Here is a 24,502-nt window from a genome sequence, read left to right as displayed (position 1 = left end):
TTCTCCCCATATTGCTGCAAACCCTCTGGATCCCCCTAATGAGAACCACTGGCCTGCGGAGATTTATGACGGACATTAGGTTGATAAGAGTGGAGAGACCGAATCAAAACATACAGCTATGTGCCATAAAACCAAAGCCATGAACTAAAAAGAGACTAAAAATGTGTGCTTGTCCCTCCCAGGTTCACATTATATATCGCCATTTGATTAAATGTTGATGCTCAATTTGTTTGACATTTAAAGACACGCCTCAACCCACATGGGTAATTTGGCTCTCTGAGGACTCTTCACATAAACTTGTTCCAAATGAAATCCAAATTGATCCGGTCACATAAGTGATTACCATCCTGAAGACAATCACGAGTCAGTCCTCTTCATAAATTCAACAAAGGGTCTTTTCACTTTTTATTTATGTCAGTGAAACTTAGGATTCTCGAGTGACACAAACAGCTCGGGGGGCCGTTAAGAGGGATGATTCAGAGGGCCCACAGCTGGACAGGGGCCCCGGGACATGCCGAACATATATATTTACTGAGTCAGGGCTGTTTGCTTCTTATCTTTGCATCTCTACAGACAGCCTGAGAAATAATATCTACTGCAGTTCATACTCAAACAAAGCATGTGTATAGTGTTTCACTCATCTTCATTGTTAGCACCACAGAATCATAGTTTGCGGTTCAGGTCATCAGATACAGTTTGTTATTCACATCGTCTTCTCCTGCTCCCAGGAGCCCCTTCAAGTTTGAAACACTATCACATATTTTACTGACAGACAATCTTTTCCCAAATCCAAGGCCTTGATATATCACTGTGAGAATTTCTCTTTCTGCAGAGAAATGGTTTCTTCATTCTCTCTGATAATAACTTTGATCGCTGACAGCGAGTTGAGCCTGGCCGCCTGAATTTATGTGAAATTCGAGGATGTGCTCTTTGCATGCGAAGTGAGGGGAAATACATCACTTTATTAAGACGTGAAGGAAGTGAGATGAAGACGAGACAGAAGGGTGACACTGAGGTGACAGGTAAAAGTGAAGGTGTTGTTACAGTGGTTGGAGGTGTGCATTTACAGCTCTGAGTGACATTTTCATTGTTTGTTACTTTGTAGAACAAACATAATGGATGTTTACATCAAGTATTTCTCTAAGATACAGTACACATGTACACAAGACCTAACAAATGTGTTGAATAGATTTCCGTCCTTGAAGGAAAAAATAGACGTTTGCATCAATGTCTGCGAGTTAGCAGTGGTAACAGTAATTGTGTATTAGTTAAGAATGGCTTGGACGGGAATGTGTTGGTGTCACCTTCATTCATCTGCTTGGAGAACAATATGCACAAACACAAGAACCCAGTCATCAAAAAAATTACTTCGCCTTGCCTCTGGAGCAGCAGGAACAAGTTATGAACACAAAAATGACAACATTTTTAAGTTGATAAAGCAACACTTAGTTAGCTTTGGCCACCTGATTAAAGTCCAATATTCGCTCTCTTTAAAGGTGTTATTGATAACATTCAGCCGCCAAATGCTAAATGGCCTTCCATCTCCCCCTTCCACGCCACAACACAGCTGTTGTTTGAATAATCTGCTAACATTGCTAACGCTAGCTGGCAAACATCACACATTCTTTTGAGCAAACAAATTTGAGCATTTTAGAGAACTTTTAGAGACGCTATAACCTTTAAATATCCTGCCTTAGGCTGTTGATATAGATGCTTTATTAACATCGCGTTTGCATGACAGCTGCCTAACGTATCCTGCCTCTGTTCGGAGGGTCGGTGTGCTCAGAAATGAACCGTATACGTCAGCAAGATGCAATATGCACATGAACAGGACGGGCAGTGAAGGGCCAGTATGTGGATGTGACAAAGGGTCAGTAAGAACGTGAGCAGCAGCGTTCAAACACAGAATTTCTATACGGACTGAGCTCTTTGCCATCCAGAGGTATCCTCGAGTAACACGCTCAGTATCTCGACAAGTATAAGAGCAACTTTCGCAACGCAGCAGCTTGTTTACACGCGCCTGGTTAAAAATCAAGTACATCTCACAGGCAGGAAAACAAAATCAATAAATGTTTTCATGTGAGATGTTTTTTTAATTAATTCATACTTCCCTTGGCCGTCTTTCAAGTTTGCCACTTAGTATATCCTCATTTTAAAAACCTGTTTCCTTTGCTCTCTATCGGAGCCAAATGAAACGGGTCTAACTCGGCAGAGAGCGCTGCTCTGCCACTGAGAAATGTTTGCTTAACTAAAACTTCAATCTGTGATGATTCACTGCTAAATCTCCAAAGGGACGACAGCAGCAGAAGACAATCTTGTATCTTTCAGCGCAGTACTTTGGTAAACAACATGCCGCAGCTCAGCGGGACTGTCTTCACAGCGGGGCTTTGTTGTAGACCTCAGCATAATAAAAGCTCTTGTTTGGAGACGTGAACGCCTAGTTTTCACTTTGGACATCCCCAGTAATTTCTCACCACTAACAAAGCTGCCTGCTGCCTTCTGTGCTGAGTAGAGCCTGAGATTTAGATCTAAAGGCCTTATTTGAAAGTGCTGGTCATGCATGCAAACAAGGGGGTGCTATGAAACCATGTCCTTTGTCTGACACACAATAGCATTTCAACCACTGGGGAACAGCTTGGATCTCCATAGAACTGGCATTACTTTCATGTCAAGTGACACTGAAGGCAATAGAGTGACCAACTTCTCAAAAAAAGCCTCCACACATTCAGCTCTTACGCACTCCCTTTCTCTCCCCCGGTCTTTCAGAATCGCTGGATTGGGACATTATTTCATATTCTTTTAAAGTGGTGCCAAGCTGTTCTCGCAGCAGCAGCTTTGATCAAGACTATCATTTGTAGAGTATATGCTAACGGCTAAGACTTGACTGGTAGAGCTCAGCCCAGTCGATGGCCACAGTAATCACTTGTGTTTAACACAACAAGACAAACAAAAAGTGGAATATTGTTTCTGTTTTTTTCTTTGTTTACATGATTCCACTCCCGGCTTTTTATTATAAGACATAAGATACATTCATAACACCGCCGCGCCTTATGAGCAGTTTGTTTTGACACGTCAGCTGTTGGGTTCATCACTTTGATTTAACTCACTGACGTATGTGTCTGATCTGTCTCTTACAGGAGAGCGTTATTTCAATCTTTCTGCACAGTTTTCAGGTGTAGTAGTTTGATTTCTTTTCATCTGTTTTGGATTTTAGATACCCCATTCGAAGAGCTAAATCATTCAACACACACAGAAAGGAAGTCTTAAAGGGGCACTATGTAGTTTTAGAGAAGAAATTCAATCTCAGAATTTTTATCCCCAGAACACTGTTTGAAGCTAGAAAGGTGGCAGGGTCCGCTACATATAAACAAAGTAAACAAGGTTTGTTTATTCAGTTTATTCAGTCATGAAAACAAAGAGTTTGTTTGTTTCTTTCTTTTGGCATACATCAGTCATTGAAGATGTTTCTCTTCTAACTTCCCCAAAACTACATAGTGCACCTTTAAGATTGAACCTATTATTAATTAAAGGTGCATTATGTAAGAACTCACCACTTGTTGAACTCGTACTTCAACAAATAGGGACAGCATATCACCAGAGTGGCTAACGGCTGCTAACTGTATTCTGTGTGTGATTTTAGCTACTCTTGGCTTGTGAGCTCTCATCGCTCAGGACTGCTGGGGAAAAAAGAGATTTTCAGGCCCGACTAGCTGGTTAGCATGCTAACTTCAGTAGATATCTCTGCAACACAAAACATAGACTTCTTTGACATTGAATGTGAACGCAACATGGACGCCACGAAGAAGTTGTTTCTCAAATCATATCATAAATGACGTAAAAAAGCTGCAAATCTTTACATTGAAGAAGCTGGATCATGCAAATGTTTGACATTTTTGCCTGAAAAACGACTGAAGGATTAATCAGTTATTAAAAGTAGCCGAAGATTAATTTTCTTTCAATCGACTAAATGATTTATCAAGTAATCGTTGCGGCAACACATTGAAATTTATTTGTTTTTGGGTTTAATCAACAGTCCGAACCTCAAAGTTATTCAATTCTAATTTTGTATCAAGCCTATTAAACTTGCAACTAAGATAAAGAGCTTGTTTAAGTTTTTCCGACATGAATGGTGCCTTCTCCTAATTAGAGGGACGGGCCGCACGGGAGAGATTAGAGAGACAGAGACAGACAAAAAGACAGACAGCTAAAGGTAGATGGAGAAGAAAGTTGAGAGACTGTGGGGTTTTCTTTGAGGGAGGGGTCACGTTGTTTGATCAGCAGACACAGGGGGGAGGAGGTTGAAAGGCCCTTGATGCTGATAGTGGGCAGCGGTTTAAACCCCCGGAGTGATTGACACTTCTGCCACTCCGCTGAGGGCCGAGTGAAGTGAAGGGAGGGGGTCGACACAGAGAGGCCTGTTCCTGGCTTTTACATTTGCATCCTCTGCCCGTGGGTGGTTGTGTTAATAATATGGCAACTGGGAAGATTAATTGTGGACAAGCAGCAGGATTACGAGGGTCTTTGTGGGAGCAAAGGGAGCACTGGGTGGGAAAGGCCTGTGATCTGTGAGGCTGAGAGGAAATTAGTCAGGGCAGGCTGGAGCTGCCTTTTAACAGCGTACCTAAGGAAATGAAAGCCTTGTGCAAAGAGGATATTGAAATAAGTAGGCAGAAAATTGTTAACATTCTTGAGCGGCTAATATTGGTATAATATAATATTCTTTGCACTAACATCTGCACACAAAGAAGAAAAAACAACAAGGAGGAAACATATTTTCTTTATATTGACTTAAGGACTCATCTAAGAAGACTGTATACTAACTGAGTTAAATATGTAGCTCCTCTCGCATTATCCACTTCAGTTTTTGTCTTGTAATGAATTAAGAAACCTAACAACACAACAAAGCCTCAGTCCCAGCTGTTTCTCCTTTTCTACTGAAGAAAGAAATGAAGGAGCAGGGCAGGAGTCTCATGCCACCTGTTGGATTGTCCTCACATAGCAGCACAAACTCACCCAGGTACTCATCTGCTTCCTGACCCTCGTCCGACCCTGTCCTCACTACATTCTGTCCAGATTTATTTGATGCCAGAGTAGCGCTATGCATGCAGCCATTAAATAGCCTCATGTATGGAAGCCCGTCTCTGCCAGCTAAAGAAAAAACTGATGAAAACTTAGCAATGATAAAAACAAAATGTTCCTATTGTAATAATGAGATAAATTATGAATTAACAAGTCAAAATTATGAGATAAAAAGTCAAAATCATGAGATAAAAAAATCGTAATTATGAGCGAAAAAGTCTTAATTATGAGATCAAAGTCGAAATTATGAGAAAAGTCCAAATCATGAGATGATTGTTGACTTTCTTCTCCTAATTTCAACATTTCATCTCTTTGTATCTTTTTTTTTTTGTTGTTGTAACTGGTGGAAATAAGCTTCCACACTGAACAGAGCATCTTATTTATTCATTTTTAAGGGACTTTTAAGTATTTTAGCAGTATCAAGACAACTGTGTGCTCTGAGAGAAGCAGAGAGCTCTTAATGGCACAAACAGTGCTGTCACCGCTTCAAAGAGCCTTAAAAACGTCAATTTTCACCACACACCAGAGAATTCTCACTTTGCAACCTTCTTGCCTTCATCGATGTTTGGCTGCTTCACTCGTGGCTTTCGCATCAGTAATCATTTACACAAAAAAAAAAAAATAGCTAAGCATCTGGACATTCAGGCCTCTTAATTAAAACACTGGTGTTTTTCCAATGTAAGAGAAATCATGAAAAATGGCCTGTCATGGCGAGTTTCTGAAACCAGATGACAAAGCTGGACGGCTGGCGGGGGGGAGTTTCCAAACAGAAACACCGGGCTTAATGGTTGTTAATTAAATGTAATTGTTCAAAGCACAGAAACGTGATGCTCAAATGGCACGGCTGGAACGCGCGGTGATTTAAAGGCAGATTGCCGTTACCTGCTTATTCTTGATTAATTTCAGACATATTGAACAATCTCCAGTCAGGAAAAATGATCTACAGCTTCATTTTTTTCCCCCCGCGAGAGCGCTCGATGAGGGAAAAGCAACCGGCACAGAAACAAATGTGCCATTTATTAACAAATTACTGGGCATGCACATTTGATGCGTGATGCTGCAGTGCACTCTGGTCCACCTATGAGCGTTACCAGACTTCCAGCAGCCCTCGCCAGTATCTGGAAAGATATACAGTCGCAAATGTGTGTGTGACATGATGTGCTTTGAAATAAATTCCTAATACACTGAGCCTTTGTGATTTGTGGTCTCAGAGCTCAGCATCTGAGATGTAGTCTTGTATTTCAAGTATGTTTTTAGTCGTGCCAAGATGTTGCACCACTCATTATTTTCCTCGGATTTCTGAAGCACCATGGTTTATCAGGGAGATTTATTGGCAGATGGACTTCCAGATGTTTTGAGTATCTTTTGCAGCGAGGAAAGAGAAGAGGGGAGAGAGTATGGTTTAAAAGTTAGGCCAACAACAGCGCTGTAGACATTTTTATTTTTTAAGAAGAAACACATGCACTGGATTAGGTTTGAATACACTGTGTGTTATCCTGATACTTTGTCCTAATTAAGCTAAGCCCAACAAACTTCAGTTGATGTTTCCCAGCGTCTGGCCACCAGCGCTCATATACGTACGTAAGAGTTTACAGTCTCCCTTCTTTGTGTCAAGATAATAGAGCTGCTTTCTTCACAACAGAGACGGCATGAAAAGGTTTCTTTGTTGCTTTGAAGGGTCCGTACACCCAAATTACAAAAAAACAAACACATTGTTAAAAACGGTTATGACTCAGGGTGTTTAGCCATGCTGAGAGTTTTATTTGTCCTGGTTTTGAGAACCCAGCTGCTTCGGCTTTGGTGGCCATAGTAATTGACTAAAGTTGATCAAGCATTGCAACCCTAACTAGTCTTTTAAACTTTTAAACTTTAAAGGGTTGAGAGAGGATCATGTTTTGGCTTAAAATACCTGTTTTGGTCGCCACAAACATGGCTGGAGTCTCCTTAAAGATATCCAGTGGTGTCACACTTATTGAAACGCGGTCACTGGCTTACCAGCTTTCTCACCTGTGACTCCACCACCATCCTCTCCACCTCCCGATATGAAAGTCAGGCCATAAACATGTAATGTGGACGTGATTTGAAGCGTTTTATGAAAAAGCCAATACAGTATGCAGCCTATGACACGTACAAACGAAACAAAACATGTCTTCCTGTCGTCAGATGTTGCTTTATAAAAATTAAGCATCCACGACTTATGTGACAACAACTGCTAAGATGTAATATACAGAATATTTTTAGTGTTTTCTCACTTTTAGACAACTAAAGTCTGATTTTTCTGTTTAAACATTTAGTCATTAGGAACATCCCTAATTATGATGGTAGCAAAAGGGGAAGTCAAGACATACGCAGAATTTGGGGTGGATGACCGCTCAGTCACCAGGACGAAATGTTGGCTGTGAATGTTTATAACATATATTGCCATTCCTGCAATTCTTCATACCATGTTCAGCCACATGTTTATGACCTGAGTGTCATATCAGGAGTTGGAGGAGATGGTGGTGGAGCGGTGGGGAAGGCTGCAACATTTGTAAGTTTAAAACCACTGGATATTTTTTAAGGAGACTTCGGGACTTCTCCAGCCATGTTTAAACAGTTATTTTAAGCCAAAATTGATCTTTTCCTAACTCCTGACCGAGTGGTGTTTGTACCGAAACTTAACCAGATAATCAACGCAGCATTGTGCTTAAAACAGAAAATGTATCCAAAAGAAATGTCAACATGAGAGACGGCCATTTTATTCAAGTTTCTTTGTTTTTTTTTAACATGAGCATCTTTCCATTTTGTCATTTTCATCCCAACTGTGACGTGTCCATACACCTCACCAAGTTGTTTTTGTGCCTAAAACTAATCTAACCCATTGTCTCCTGATTTGCTCAAATGTAACCATACAGATTTCATAAAGAGAACATTTGTATTGGTTTTGGAAGGCACTTGTTCTTTCCAGTCACACATTTAATCATTTTTTGGAAAACTTCTTGATTTCTTGGGGTGCGTAACGCAACAAGAAAGTCAACAAATCTGTCTTCTTCCCAAAAAAACATGTCCTGTTCATTCTGGATAATCCACAAACCTCACTGTCAACTGTTTTTTTTATTAGGAATTATGTTCTGCCAATAAATACCAAAAACTGGAAACTGTCCAGGGAGAGTCAAGCGAATGTTGCTCAAATTAAATTTCTTGAAGCTTTGAGCACTGAAAATGAAATCCTTCTGACTCACATTATGGCAGAAATTGTGGATATCTCAAAAACATGGGCACATAAAACCTTAACACTTACATACACCAGCACTGGCACGTAGGAGACATATTTTTCAAGATGCATCTCATTTGATATGCAGCAGAGAGAGGATACTCAACTAAATCACTGACAGCTACGTCATACATTATGCAGATTTAACTTAAAGTTAGCTCTGTGGAATTATCACAAGTTTTTCCGTTTCAGTACATTTCCATTAGTATGGAGATGACAGCTATTTAAGTGGGAAGTTAAATAGTGCCGTACTACAGTAATAGAGTTGAGAGCAATTGTAAAAATAGTCATTTTCATGGGAATAAGTGAATGCATATTATATTAATAGACCTCCGAAGCGATGAATCACCACAAAAACATCTTTGTGCCTGACACTGTTAAACTAAAGTTAACATCTGACCTCTGGGTCCGCTCGGCAATCGCAGCGACTCGACGCAGCACCGATCACGACCCCTGTGATGAGATTATAAAGCTGCAGAGAACAGATGTACTGTATCACTTGACTCAGTTATTTTTTTGCCTGTTTTTTTGGCGAGGCTGATTAGATTTTTCAATGACTGGTTCTAGTTTGAGCGAGCCAGCTTTAGAAAAGAATAATGCGGCCCTGTTTGGAGGTAAATGGCTGCTTTGAAGGAGGCAGCACAAGGATTTTAGTCATTTAAGAAGAAAAACAGAAACAGTTGTTTGTGTCTGGCGATGCTGAAATAACCTTGGGAGTGGAGATAAGAAGCCACGGGGCCACTTTTGTTGTCGCTAACAAAATGTGACATTTGGGCATTAGAGCTGTTTCAAGTCAGCGTGCATAAGAAATTTGTATTTGAACAACTGGCTCTTTCCATCCCGTGCCTCGTGAACAAGCAGGAACAGGTTGGGCCCGGTGCTTATACTGGATGTATCCATAAATTATCATCAGAGAGCTCGCTGCTGTTATTGTACAGCCTCTTCGCATTGAGTTTCAGCTCATGTTCCTCTCCTCTCTCCCCTCATATCTCAGCTGCGACTTTGTCATGCAGCCAAGCACGTAATATGCTCTGAGCTCTGTATCATGTCCAATTATAATTAGCTTTGTCAGGCCTGAGCCCTACAACCCTCATGCAGATAATATGATAATATGTCTTCATAACCAAGTGACCTTACATGTGCAATATTTCTCTCCTTCTTAAGATTGCGTGTCAATAAAGTAATGGAGTCTGGGAGGCTGCGGCAGGGGAAGATTTAGATGATTGGGCTCTCAGGTGCAGTGATGTATAACCGTTATTATTCTACCTGTCGGAGTTGTATACACAGCTGGGCGCAGCTTGGCGGTGGCCAGGGAGAGAGCCGGGCTTTCAAGGGACGCCTTTGTTAATAAGCCTTTAATCCTTCGTTAAAGCCAGCCACCGAGGGACGCTCTCTCATTTTCACTCTGTACATGGAGATTTTGGGGTTGAAATAACCAGTGTGATCATGAAAGAGCTGCAGTGTTATGGATGTGATATTAATGACAGCAGTGACGTTGATTATTTCGGATGTCAAAAGGTGTGGACGTGTGACGACTGGTACAGAAAAGTGAGCTTGTCACCAACAATTTATTAGTCAATTGACAGAAGTGTTTTCATTGTTGATTAATTTGGTGATTATAGATGTGATATTAAAGAGAGTAGTCCCATTGATTATTGTGGATGTCAAAAGGTGTCGATGCAGAAAAGTGAGCTTTTTAGTCCATTAATTTGTCAATTGACTTAAACTTTGATTATTTTCATCGTCAGTTAATCAGTTGTTTATTTTCCCAAATAATCAATTAGTAGTATTGAATAACAGTCTTATTATGAAAGGGCTGCAGTGTCATGGATGTGATATTAATGATGGTGGCCCCATTGATTATTTTGGATGTTAATAGACGTAGATGTATGACAACTGGGGCAGAAAAGTGAGCTTGTTAGTCAGTTAGTCAATTGAAAATGTCGATCAGTGTTTCCCAAAGCCCAAGAAGACGTCCTCAGATGTCGTGTTTCTTCCACAACCCAAACATATTAGATTTACTGTCTTGGAGGAGGCAAGAAACCAGAAAATATTCACATTTAAGAAGCTGGAATCAAAGAATTTAGATTTTTTTTTATTAAAAGATTAATTTCTAGTCTAAAGAAGCAACAAGTAAGAATTGACCACCTTCATGCTCCAAAGAAATAGGAAGCTGCAGATCACCACAGTAACCACTACCTGCTGCTAAATGTAGCCATTAGCTTGTTAGCTCAGTTAGCTAAGTGGTCCAGACTGGGAGCTCAGAGTTGTTTAATGAGACACAAAATGTAATTTCTCCTCTATGGGGTCTCAATTAAAACAAAACAAAAGATGGAAGTTGTGTTGTATCATGGGCGTTGTTGTCTCCATTGTTGTTCAGTGTTATTCATTTCATTGTTTAGTCACATTCGCCGACTTCCTTCCTCACTCTCTGAATCTCCCTGAACTATACAGCAGAACTTATAGCAAAAGGTGACCAAATGAAACACACAGATACCTTGAATAAAATTAGGATTTCTCTGGGTTTGGACGTTGTTTGAAACCTTAGCTATCAAAAACTAAAGAAAATAGTCGACAATGTGTCCAGCAATGACAACAATCATTTGTTGCAGCCATAAAGCTTGAACCTGTCATACTGGTCATCAGTAATTTGCACTGAGGCTCACAGGCACCGACGTGTGCAGCCATGCAGACGCTTTGCATTTCGGTTTGCAGCCGAGGTCAGCTAAAACACCTAACACATTGACATGTATGTAATAGCTGTGAGATTCCCATGCGCTGTTGCATTCTCACCCTGCTGCTGATAGAAACAACTGGACAAGAGAGACTCTTTTATTCCTGACAGGCCAAGGTTTCACTAACACTGACGCAACGTAATGAGGGAGCCAGAGGTGAGGCCTATCTCAGCACGTCTGTGTGGATTCTCCTGAGTGATTGATGTGTTCCAGTCAAATGAAGCAGTGGGCTGAGTGATATGACACTTGTCTCGCTGTGACACACGTGTTCGCAGCTAACGGTTATTGGTGTTGATGGGCCCCACTCCACTCAGCCAGCCAGGCACAGTTATTTTGATCCCTTGTTCTTTTATTTCTGTCCCCCCTCGTCCCTGTTTTCTGTCTCCTTGCCACATCAAATCAGAGTTTGGAGATGGAGGCAGGACCCCTCAGGTACTTGCTTATTAAGCATCAGGAGTTGAGACGAGATGAAAGTAATAATGGGGACCTGACAGTCGGGTGGGCACCTAACATCTCAGGTAGGAAGTGACATTTGGGATTTTTCTGGTGAAAGGAACCCATGGCGGAGCTTATATGGCTTCAAATTGCATAACTGTCTCTGCTGTCAAATTGTCAGATAGAAGTCGCTCCGTTATTTTCTTTTAAGCGATGGATTTTGGTATATTTGGCGGAAGAAGATTTTCAGTCTTCTCTCAGAACGTTCCGGTGTTTAATGTTTGGGAAAGCTTTATTTCATTATCTATTAATCCTCCCTTTTTCATTATTCAATAAACTGTTTTTTATTCAAATGATGTCAAGATAAATAAGCCAAATGCCCATCAAGATCCAAAAGACTAAAGTGACTCTTCAGTTTGATTATTAAGCCTTAACAACAGAGAGATATCATGTAGTTTGAATCGACAGTGGTGTGATGAGAGAGGCAGGAACTATATATCTATCTCTATAACTATTGGATGAATCGGCAAGAAATTCTGTTCAGCCATTCAAGGTTTAAAGTTCAGTGTTATGTGGGTTACACAATTGAAATGGAGTCTGTCACCTCCCCACTATACACACAGACCTATACAAACAAATACTCAAATATGTTAGAGCAAAATAGAATAAAGCAATAGAATATACAATAATATAGGAAGAAATAAACTAATCTAAATTATATTTACAAGGAAGATATACAGTTAGGTATGTCTATATATACTCTGATTCCTAGAGGATCAGGTCATACTTTGATTTATGACAGACCAACACATCCTCACACCCAAACAATTGAATAGGGCGAGTGACTCTCAAAACAACATATATCCCCAATACAGCCAGACTGTTGCAGTGTACTGGACCGTCATTGCTGAGTTAAGGCAAGAAGACCACGTGGTTAGCTTCAGGAAAATATTGTGGTTTGGCTCAAGCTAACTATGTTACTTATGTAACTGCAGTTACAAACGTACCTCCACACTGTCCTGTGCTCCTGTCGCTCTGTATGCTACTTTGCCTGACTACCTCCTTCGCTGCTGCAATAATTACTACAGCCACTGGAGGTCGCTGGCTATCAAGAAATGTAAATATGGGTCGTAATAAGCTGCTTTCACATCTATATGATCGTTTTTCTGAAGAGGATGGCTGCACCGCTGTTGTCTTTTATTATCCTTTACCGATACCCAAAAAACTGATGACGTTCCTGTAAGCCTCATCTGTACTTTGTGTTCAATGCTGAGCAACACATCTCAGCACGCAACACGCTAAACTGAGATGCTGACAATGGTGAACATTTAGCCTGCTAATGTTGTAATGCATGCCGTTGTGAGCATTTAGCTCAAAGCACCACTGTGCCTAAGTACAGCCACACTGAGCTAGTCGCATGGCTGTAAACTAGTCTAACGTTGTGAGTATTAATTATTTTTTGATTAATCAATCAAGTGACTAATCATTGGCTGGTGTCAATTTTACATGAGCCTAATCCACTATAGTTTGATAGCAATCTTTGTAATGATCTCTATTACTTTAACAAGTTAAACATCCAGTAAACATCCAATAGAGCTTTATCAGTTAATTGATTTATCGTATAATTCTATGCAAGAGCTGGTGTGGGAACGAGTTGAAAGGCATCTTTCCAGGCTGTTATCTCGCTGTCGTGACTCAAAACATGTTCAACATCAGATGCCCTTTCTTTCAATCCAGCAACCATGAATCAAACGCTGATACACTCTCATAGTCTAATGACTAATAATTGGATTAAAGTGGTTCCAGATTGATCGGCTTGTGATTCTGACATTACTGTTGCCTCAGCGAGAGCTGCTGTGTAACGTCTGGGAACCCTCAAGTGTTTATTTTTTTTAGATGGTAGATGCGAGCAACACTTCCAGTGGTCACAAGATGGTCGCCATCAAACACTATCCGCTTCTGGTCTCCGTGACAGCTCTCATTATTGGAGGCCACCGAATACTTACCAACTGATAAAAGCATATCACACCACGGAGGAAATTGAATTCTGGAGGACATAAATTCTGACTGCGAGAGCTCATAGTCAGAAGCTAATTTAAGGAAGATTAAATTAATTTCAATGACACCCATTCTATCTTGACGAAGTCGGTACATAACATAATGTAGCTCTGTTGCCTTGAGATAAGAGGATAGTCATTTTAGACTGGGCACAGCAGTAGCTGAGGATCAAGCCCTAATCCCATTGCTGCAACCTTTTTTACAGAACATCATGGAGGATACAGAGTGTCTGACAACCATTATTCACTAAGGGGATTTTAAAAGTCTTTCAGTTTAGTGTGATAATTTAATTGACTGCTGACCCAAAGCCCCAGGACACAACATGCCTTCATACACAGCCAGCTCAGTTCTCATGTTCACAGGCAGATTTCTTATTTCCTGTTTTGTCTCTAGATGGCAATTTGTTATTTTTCATGAAATCAAGTCAAGAAATATCTCCCCAGCTGAGGCTCTCACATCCACCACCATTTCTTTTGTTGTGGGATAAAAATATTTATGAGTTATGAACAAGTTTGAATGAATTATACTCAGTTCACGACTTGCATGGAAGCCAGAACAACTACACCACCGAGTTAGAGACACGTTGCCCTGATAAATTATAGCTTACTGTAATAGAGAGCCAAAGTCCTGACGTCATATTAAGGCCTCTGATCCACTGGTTCTCTGTTACACAGGTCAATCTCTTATTCAGCTTTTCTTTCACCAGTTTTAGAGAAAAAATTAATACACCATATTCCATAGATACGCTCCCTCTATAGCACTTGCCATTAGAAAGTTGACACTGTTATGATTTTAATGCTTTTTTCTGAAGTCTTTACATCTTTTCAGCTAGAATCTCTGCTGTCTAAGAAACATCCCTATTTTTCTGTCCTGCTGTTATTCCAGACTAAACTAGGCCATATGTTCGACATGTCTGTGGAGGTGTTAAAATATGGATTCACCTCATTCTGTCGGGCTGGTCACATTTAGACCACGGTGATGTAGGGCTTAAGTGGAATTGTGTTTAAGGCCACCAAAAACAATAGTATACTTAAAAATATGACGCAACCGTATTAATAGTTACTGCGATAGACATCTAGAGTGAACAACATACTGTACCATGTTACGTTCAAAGGCTTGATTTGTATTGATTTGCATTAATGTTGCTAGAATTCTTAATGAGGTTTGTGCAACAGAACCCAGTTCTGTTCTGTCTCGCCTTGTTTTTATGGACATTTCTTTACAGCCAACCACTGACATATGTATATAAAATTGTATGATGCGTGTCCACTTCTTCCTACTCTACAAAAATGAAGTCTAATATCCCGGATATGGTGCTGCCATATTGCGCTAGTGGTATTATTTGGAGCCAGAGTCTGTGCAGTTGTGATTGGGCAGTGGAGCCGTGATATGAAGTTCTTGCCCATACACCTGCCCACCAGGGTTCAGGACAAGTCGTAGTTGTAGTTATTTTTTTTTTGCTGCTCCAGTCCAGTGGGTGGCAGTAATGGATTTGTAAGTTTTTTTTTGCCAACTGCCATTAAGAAGACACATGCAAGTCTAATGTCCACTCAAAGTCTTGAGCTGCTAGACGTTTGACTGTGCTCACCAGGTAGCTGCTAGCTTTGTCTGTGTGCTGTTTGGTGCTGTCAAACCAAAACAATGAGCTAAAAGAGTGGAAAAGCCATAAAGAATTGTAATTGGGTGATAATTCTTTGCAGGAATTTGTGAGTGACACAACAATTAATATACAAAAATGATTTACATTTGTGAATATTTAGAAGTTTATCTTGACTTTAATGCTGGTATAGTAACAAGATCAGATTTTGTTCAACTTTTTATCCCATAAAAAGTCATTAAAAAACTTAAAATCATCCTCACGTTTGTGCTGAATCCTCTTTACAACATGAAATCTGTTGTATGTAACTGTTTTGAGCATCTAGCTTGCCTTCCGCTGTGAAAAATGGCCTTTTCTCTGAAGACAGAGTCCTTGTGGTTGAGCTGTCTCGATGCCTAATGAATTACAGATGAACGTTGACGCAAATTAATCTCCCAGAAGTCCCTGGGTAATACGGCAACCATTTAAAACTTTAATCAATAACCCTGAAGTTGAAAGCGTGCAGGCGCTGCACTTGTTTGGTCACAATAAACAGAATGCAGACTGCATCCTCCTCTAAATCATGGTGACAAGCACAGTCACGCTAAATCACTGGAAGTGAAAAATAAATGTCTGCATAACTTTATCAGCTGTGCCTCCATGTTTCCTCTGGGAGCGGGAGGATATCAGCAGAAACAACAGTGGAAATGAATGATTTATCGTCCAAACTAATACTTCAGTCCACTCATATTGGTTGTTTTGTGTAATCTGTGATGAAATATGTACTGTATATAAATATTGAGCAGGCCACAGGAACATTTCATTAAGTATAACATGCCCTAGTTATGTCTAAATGTTAGTAAGTTTAACTTTGCATTTTATCTTGCCTTGACATCTCTTACTGTGTGTAAACACTGGTCACCATTAAATTACAGTTTATCAAATATGTCAAACTATGGACTTTTGTTATTGTTAAAACAGTTTTATGGATAAATAGCATATTTCAACTGATCAGAAACTAATTTATAGCAAACACTTTTAAACTGTGGCTGAATACTGATATTTATTATTGTGTAGAATAAAATATGCCAAATAAAATGAAATCATTGTCAGCATTTTAGCGAAATCAAGTGTAGGTGTGCAACTAATTATTATTTTCATTATCAATTACCTGCCAATAATTTTCAGGATGAATTGATTAATCATTTAGTCTATTAAATGTCAGTTTGAATTTGAAAAATGCTCATCACAAATCCCAAAACCCAAAGTGACGTCTTCAAATTGTCCAAATATCTTCATTTATATCATAAATGACAAAGAATAGCAGCAATTCTTTACATTACGAAGCAAATGATTATTCAACATTTTATGCTGAAAAATGACTAAAATGATTAATTAGCTATCAAAACAGTTGCCATTTAATTTTCTTTCAATCGACTAATGGATACAGTGAATAAGCTAATCATTCTCGCTCTACTTAAGTGTTATTGCGTTAGTAATAGATCTTTAACCCTTGTTGATTGTTAGCCAATAGCTAGCCTCAGCACCAAGTGTCACATTCTTTGTGTCGCTCCAAATGACCCTGAAAGCCTAAAAAATAGATTGCGGTATAAAAATGTTCATTAAAGTGACTGTGATTTTGTCTTCCTTACATTGTTTTTGATATTGTTTAAATACCTTTATTGTTTCTTCCCTATGAATAATACATGTGCTCGACCTGCAATAAGTTTATCGTGTAAAAATAAAAGAAAGGACGGATCTGAGTAAAAGTAAAGATATAGTGTTAAAATTTTACTTTGGTAAATGTAAAAGTCACCAATATGAATAGTACTTGAGTAGTAAAAGTAAAAATAAATGATACATATATTTACATGTACAGTATATACTGTATACTATGGGCCTATTGATTATCAGATCTGATACTCAATAAAATGAATTAATTTAAAAATGAGCTACTTTGATGAAGCTACAATCTGAAAAGTAACTGTTAACTAAAGATAATATCAAATAAATGTAGTGGAGGAAAACTTTCAACATTTGTCTCCAAAATGTCAAAGAGTGGAACTATGAAGTAGTAGAAAACAGAAATACTTAAGTAACGAACAAGTACCTTTTAATTGTACTTAAGTACAGTACTTGACTGGTACAGGGTTTGTTATTAAAACGCAAGATTGCAACGTGCACAAAAGATGAGCAGTGTTTCTATTTGCTTTCCTGTACCAACATACACTACAGTGCCAAAATTGCTTCCATGCTAATGCCTCCTTAATTGTCGACAGATGCCCATGAATATCAGGTGAGTGTGTTCCTCTCCTGTCTCACACTGACAGGATAACACCGTCTTACCCTTCTCCTCTTCCTTGTTCTCATAACCGTGGCCCTGATCCCCCTCTCCACCTCAGACAGATGATGTGTAGATGCAAGCTCTGCGTTTCTCTCATCCGTCTCTTCCTCCCACTATCCCTTTCCTGCACTCCATCTTTCAGAACTGTAACCTACGGTCGCCAGCTGTGCAGGGAGCCCCAGAGTGTATTTACGGCGAGCTGCACTTTATCACACACAGCCGCACAGCTGCCAACTTTACTCGGGGCGTACTCTAGCCTCCCTGCCTCTAGACATGTATATATTTTTTTCTTTTTTGTGCCCGTGTGATCCTGCACCGCTGCTGCTGCTGCTGCATGCTTCTTTTTCCCCCAGCTGCTGCCCTGCTGGAGAAGGTGGGGTGAACTGTTAATGGCCTGTAGAGTGCAAACAGCGGTGTCGGCCACTGCCACTGGGCCGGCTTACAGCACACCTTCCAGTGAAAACACTCAAACAAGCAGCTCCAGTCAGCCTTGGAGAAGAAGTTTAAACTCTGAATTTCAACATTTATAATATTAATGAGGAAATAATACAAACTCAGACATATTTATTGTTCTATAACTGAATAATCAAGAAGATAAGGTCCCCAGAACACTGTTTGAAGCTAGAAGGGTGGCAGGGTCCGCCACGTATAAACAATGTGAAAAAGTATGAAATTGTGTTGTCCTTTAAGGTCAGTTTGTTTATTTAGTTTGTTTAAGTATTAACATAATCAGTTAATGAAGATGTTTCTCTTCTTCCCCAAAACTACATAATGCTCCTTTAACAAGTAAATAATTATCTCATGTAGGATTCAACAGTGCTCTTTTTCTCATCTAAATGATGTGTTGATAGTTGGCGCTCCGCTCTGTTGATATTTTGATACATGTCCCCCATGTTTGGCCCCATAACAGCATAAATTTGTCCAGAGTCTGCAGGGGGTCCTGGTGATGAGCTGCCTCCTTTCCCGCCGACCTCTAGTCCCCAGGCGGACAGAGCGGAATACATTCCCCCGCCTCTCTTATAGGGTCCCCGGTGTCCCCCGCAGCCTATCAGGTTGGAGCGATCTCCCCCCCTTCCTCTTAGCATATCAGGAGCCACACATCGTCCGCTGGCGCAGAGCTTTATGCAAGGTGACAGCTCCTCACACTTCAGTGTTCGGATCACCTCAAGTAGCTCAGATATCGGAAAAAATGAGCACACTTCCCGGCGCGGTGACCAAATGTAGATTGACTGAGGGTATCCGCGGGCCGCGGCGCCCCTATCCTCCCGTCCTGACAGAACAGGCCTGCTGGTAACTCTCTACATAAGAGAGAGAGCAAGAGTCTGGAGACACATCAGAGGGGAAAGCTGGCTGCAGACAGAGAGAGAGGTGGGGGCAGGTGGTGGTGGTGGAGCGGGGCGAACACTTTGAAGCCATTGGAGGTGATGTCAAGTTTGCTTAGACTCAAGGGTGGTGTTTGAATATGCCGGCCACTAATATGGCACCAGTATCTCTGTCCTCATCTCTGTTTTCTGTCACTATGTACAATCTGGGCTCGTCTCCTCGGCTCCTGACAATGTCCTTTCACATCATGTTATTGCACACTCGGAGCTGCAGTCAGCAAGCCGTCACTCAGCTTCTTTGTCTGAAAGTCAGGCCCGTTTTTTTTTGCCATTAATGCTCTCGCAGTCGGTGACGGGGAATACGCTATCAGGAAATCATTGGCAGTGGAGCTGGTGTATCACTAACAGCTCGCCTTATTTACAGCACGATGTATCTACATTCTCCTCTATCTGACACGTGGTATTTTGTTCAAGGCGTCGACCTAACCGGCTGCCCTGGAGGTCTTTATGCACATGAACCCTGGTTTTTTTTTTTTCTCCAAATAATGTACACATCAGCGCTATACAACCATGTAATTTTCTGCCCTCATCCCCCATTTTCTCCTGAGCTTGTAAATATATTTTACTCCCCCTGGGTTTGTTGTTCTTGGCGTGTTTGTGTCAGGTCAGCTCACCCTGAAACCTCGCCTAAAAATAATTGCACATTTCTTCTAATTGCAAAGTTTATGTTAAAGTCATGGCTCAGCAGCACACCGTCGTCAGCCAGCGGTCTGTTTAAAGAGTATTCAATCTGTCTGTCTAGACAATGTCCTGAAGGCAGAAACATATTTTGAAGGTCAGACTTGAAAAATTGTTCATATCCTGTCTTTTTGTAATGTTAAACAGAGCAGCTTTAGATCACTGGTAATGGATTTTTGTCATGAATGGAAATGTGATTTATGTAGTTTAAAGCGATTTTCAATTAAAAACAGAATTTTAGTTCAAACAGAGCACAATCCTTACTCATACTGTATGACTCCATCGCGGTTTTGCACAAAGGTCGGGTATTCGTTTGTTGAATCTCCACCATTTTTGAGTTTATTCAGTCGGTTGTTCACTGCGGATAAAATCAGCCGTCACTTTGTGGCCACGGAGCAATCAGACACAGCCCTCCAGTGTCTTCAGCTGACTCTTCTGGCCCTGTCAAGTCCTCCTTCAATCTGGGAGTCTGAGCAGTCGCGTGGAGGTTGACATGATTGCCTTTAAGCAGCCCCTCTTAGCCAGTGACACACAGCTGCAGCCAGGCACCTCTTCTGACAGTAAGAGCACCATGATGGATTGCCTTGCCAAAACTGCTGATCAAAGAAGGTCAAAGTTCGGATGTGTGTCTGGCTGCGCGAGGCGTGTGCAATCACCAGAGATGGCTTTTCCCTCAAACATCCGAGCGCGCGGCTGAATTTTTATTTCGCTGATAGCTGCCTGACTGAGCTGCGGAGTAATTATGTCATTAATTATCGGGAATTTATCAGATAATAAAAAAAGATAAAAAGCCCATGTGTCAAGAATATTTGAGTTTATCGATCCGGAGGGTTCAGCCGAGCCTCACAATCATAATAAAGTACAAGCTTCATACTTGACACTAAGCCAATATTGCAGCAAACACGGCATGGCCAGTATTCATACGTACATTAATACACATAAAATGCCATCTTTGGGCTGCGGGAGCGCTCTGCCGAAAAGAGCAGACGTTTAAAAGTTTCTGACATGTGTCGCACTACCATTGAGACACTGCCACTGATGTAGGTGGAGATGACAGCGGCCCGGCCATTGAAGATGGCTCTGGGACATACCAAGTTTGGTATGTGTCAGCTCTCATTGTTGTCAGGAGGCATCCTAAGTGAAGTCGGAATATGTAAACAGCATCATTAAAAGGGGAATTCATATGAAGCAGTTGGAGGAGTGGAGTGACGGAGGATGTTTGTGATGTTTGCTTGCGCTCACCACATAACACTTGACAAAATCAGATACTACAAACCATGTAAAGAACGGAGTTTATTAACGAGTGTGCATTAGTGGTTTAGATATACTTGCAAGACAGATGAGGGTCTGGCCATGCAGGAAATAACGCTTTCAGAAAGTTAGAGGAAAGTCAGACACAGCTCCGTCAATTAGAGGGCTTTGGGTCGTTCTTATGAAGCATACTGGCACCTTAAATATAAAAAAAAGGTGTGTGTGAGTGTTCAATAGATAATACACATGACCTAACAAGAGCAATTTTACAATTTGGGGCTTTAAGCTAACTTGATTCAGGAGGAAATGAAGCGGAGTGAAGCGTCCCTATCTAAAGATCCTGGCTGGAGTGGGGAGACTTCTGCGGTCGAGGTGACTAAGGAGTCTTATTTCTGGGCCAGATTCACATTAGCGACATTTATCATTGAGAGGGAAGATGGTATAATTAGCTTGTCAGTCTACTTTAGGCTGAGCTGGCGCTCTTTGTGAAGAAGAATGGACTGCGAGCCCAAGGAGCTGACAGCCAGTCGATAATGTGGCAATTAATGTCATAAATAATTCTAAAGCCAATTATATTAAAATGGACCTCACCCTCTAAAACAGCACTTTATTTCCTATCATTTTATGATGTGTTGGGTATCAAACAGCAGGAGCAGATTTCCTTCTTTATTTCTACATATGGCCGACATATGGCGAGGCCATAATGTGAGGCATAAAAATCAGAAGGGCCATGCAGGAGATTTATGTGTTGATTTAGTTTGCTTTTGACTTATGAATGCCTTACTTATTGCCGAAGCATCACCTGCGGTAAAAGGCAAATACAACGTGTGAAACCACTTTTAATCAAAATGATATTGCCTCGGTGTTGCGAGCTACATAAAATGTCTCCAGCTCTTAAAGAATGTGAGTAATTTAATGGCAGTAGTGGTTAAATATATCAAATGCTCCTTCTGGCCTTGGGAGGGTCAAGCCCAGTGTGATATATAGAGAAGACTGTGATGGCTGAAGGTCGTGTCAGCTTCTTCTGCATAATGCATGAATCCTGTAACTCTCTCTGACTCCAATCTTCTGAACCTGAACCTTGGGATGAAAATTTTACTAAGTAAATCAGCGAGCATGCTGGCATTTCTATTAACCTCCAGTGTGGAACTGACAGAAACATGAATCACAGTAAATAATATCTTGCAAATTGTAAATCATGTTTACAACTTGGGCTCAGAAGTGATGTTATGGGATAGTGCCATCTGTTTGCTGTTTGTTACCGCTAATTTCTTTTGCACGGAAGCAAACGAGAGGCTGTTTTTAATGTGCAAGATTACAATTTAGCAAAGCACAAAACACTGATTACTGATGCTGAACAAAATTACCTTTACCGCGAGCATTTATTTCTTCCAACAACCGACAAAAATGTGTTTAACATTTTGCATTTTTATCGAAACATTTGCTCCTAACAAGAGCAACAGATGGTATTTTATCAAAGTAGCGGCATTCTGTTGTTATACAGGTTATATTTTGTTTTTGATGGGTGGTATTTCCCACTTCAAAGATGAAAATAGCCGAGAGCTTTGATTTATGCATGCATGGAGTGAAACAAAAGAAAGGGAAATGTTGACCTTTACAGGGAACATAAAGGGTCAGTGCGGCAACTGCGCCTCACGGGCAAATTGCCTCCCAGTGCCGGCAATCTGTCCTCACAACGGGCATGAAATTCTTATCTTTTGCCATTTGTTTTCTTTTCCTTTGAGAGGCAGCAACTATTAAAAAACAGAACCAAATGAAGCCGTAGTGATGGAAATGTGAACAGCAAAGTTTTTTTCTGGATTTAAATCAGATTCAGAGAAATATTCAAGCAGCAGCGCTGAGAATCCTCACTTTTTCTTTTCCACGCTGCGTGCGAGTCTACAAGCTCTCCTGCCCTCCTTCATTTCTGTATCAAAGGGTAAACTAATGCAAAATGTATATGGCCTGTGGCACAAAAGATGGTGGTGCAGCTCGGTACAGGAAGATCTGTGTGCTAAAAGCTTGAAACATCTGTGTAAACACATGGCCTTTTTCCAACCATGTAGACAATGTTCTCATAGCCTTAAGATAGATGTCCAAGGCAATATACCTTGCCCCGGGGCCATGCTGGAATGGCTTTGAACATCTGAAAAACCTTGAGCTTCAAGCAATATCCACTTTCAATATTCCAGCTTGACAGCAAAGCGGAGAAGAATTCAACCCATGGCTTTTATTTGACTCTTTGTTGTTCTTAGCATCTGATCGATCGTACCAGTGAGGAGTGGATATGATAAAAATACATATGTATTAATGATGCATGTCATAACTTATGGTTGTTTTTTTGCCAGAATACTTTAAAATTTAAAGGATTTTCTGTAAAGCGGTGTTTGGAAAGGCAAACAGAAAAACTAAACAAAAGAAAGAGGAGCGTCTGCCTTTGTTGTTGTTCTTTAATTCTGTTAATAGCCCAAGGTAAAGATTTATCTGCTCTTGTCAATTTACCTCAGCCTCAATATAAAGCACCAAGGTCACTTTTTCCTTGCCTGGCCCACAGGATTAAATTGTCATGTCACTCTAATAGGCAGCACAGGGAATCATTAGTCCAGCTCAGCTGCCTGACTGATAGGCATTTCAGTCCAATCATGGGAGTGTGCCGCCACAGGCCAGCCAGTATTGACACTGTGTCAGGACTGAGAGGGGACGCCTTAATCAGCGAGGACACTCTCAACATTGATTTGACAAGCTGCCGTAATGACCCCCTTGTTTTGGTAAAGGATCACTGTTTATCCAGGCTGGCATTGATGCACTTGGAGTGCTGCATTGTCATGGAAACTATTATCACCAGCCAAGCCTGTGCAGCTGGACAAGAGTTGTGTTCAGACTAGAGGGAACCGTGGATGTGTGTGTTTGTATGTGTGTGTGTGTGTGTGTGTGTGTGTGTGGGGGGCACAGCACAGCGTGAGCGGTTGCTACATGTAGTTACTGCAGACAACTGCAGGTTTCAGAGCTCGACATTAGCCAAGATACATTTTAATTACTGGACTCTGATATCATAAAACTATATCTCATATTGCTCCATTTTAATCAAGCTTCACTTCCCTAATTTAAGTCTGAATAGAGAATGACATAACAGCTGCAACAAGAGGTCGCTCTGATGTTAAGTCTTCATGATATACACTGCTGCCGCTCTGTGAAACGTCATTCAGCGATCTCTGACACGTCAGCAGACTGACAGGGCCTTTAAAACACTGTTAAAAGCCCTCTAATGGCTTTTACATTGTCAACAATAAAACGGTATTCTGTCGACAGCAGTTGTTTCAGTTCTACAGCAGTTACAGTTTAACTGTATTTTCACATCCGGCCTTTTGTTCAGTTTCTGACCTAACAAATATTAAATGGCTTGTTTTAGCCCTTACTGAAGCATTTTCTGCACATATTCCTCAATTATAGCTGTTTTCTGTCGATTTGTTTACTTATTTTGCTTGCTTAACATGCTAGCCATCGTTTTAGCTGGCTGAATCTTTGCTTCTCTCTCATTTCTTAAATCAGTGAATAACTGTTCCTGTTATGAGCTTTCACGTGATATTGGTTCATAATTAAGCTTAATTAAACATAATCTTACACCGCACATTTATAGTACTTTATTTAAAACCCCTAAATGAATACACATTTCCTTATAGTTGATATATACAGTAATTAGTGTATATTGGT

At 40.6% G+C, this 24,502-nt stretch overlaps 1 long non-coding RNA gene across 2 annotated transcripts in view; it reads left to right on the top strand.

Moving 5' to 3' along the window:
- Nucleotides 1-24,502, top strand: part of LOC311250727 — an 86,418-nt gene that overhangs the window by 59,404 nt on the left and 2,512 nt on the right. The gene's annotated exons all lie outside the window — the stretch shown is intronic.

The sequence above is a fragment of the Pagrus pagrus genome (assembly GCF_965226575.1).
Source record: "Pagrus pagrus genome assembly, chromosome: 21".
Lineage (NCBI taxonomy): Eukaryota > Metazoa > Chordata > Actinopteri > Spariformes > Sparidae > Pagrus > Pagrus pagrus.
The sequence above is the reverse complement of the archived record's forward strand: the minus strand, read 5'-3'. Positions and strand labels throughout refer to the sequence as shown.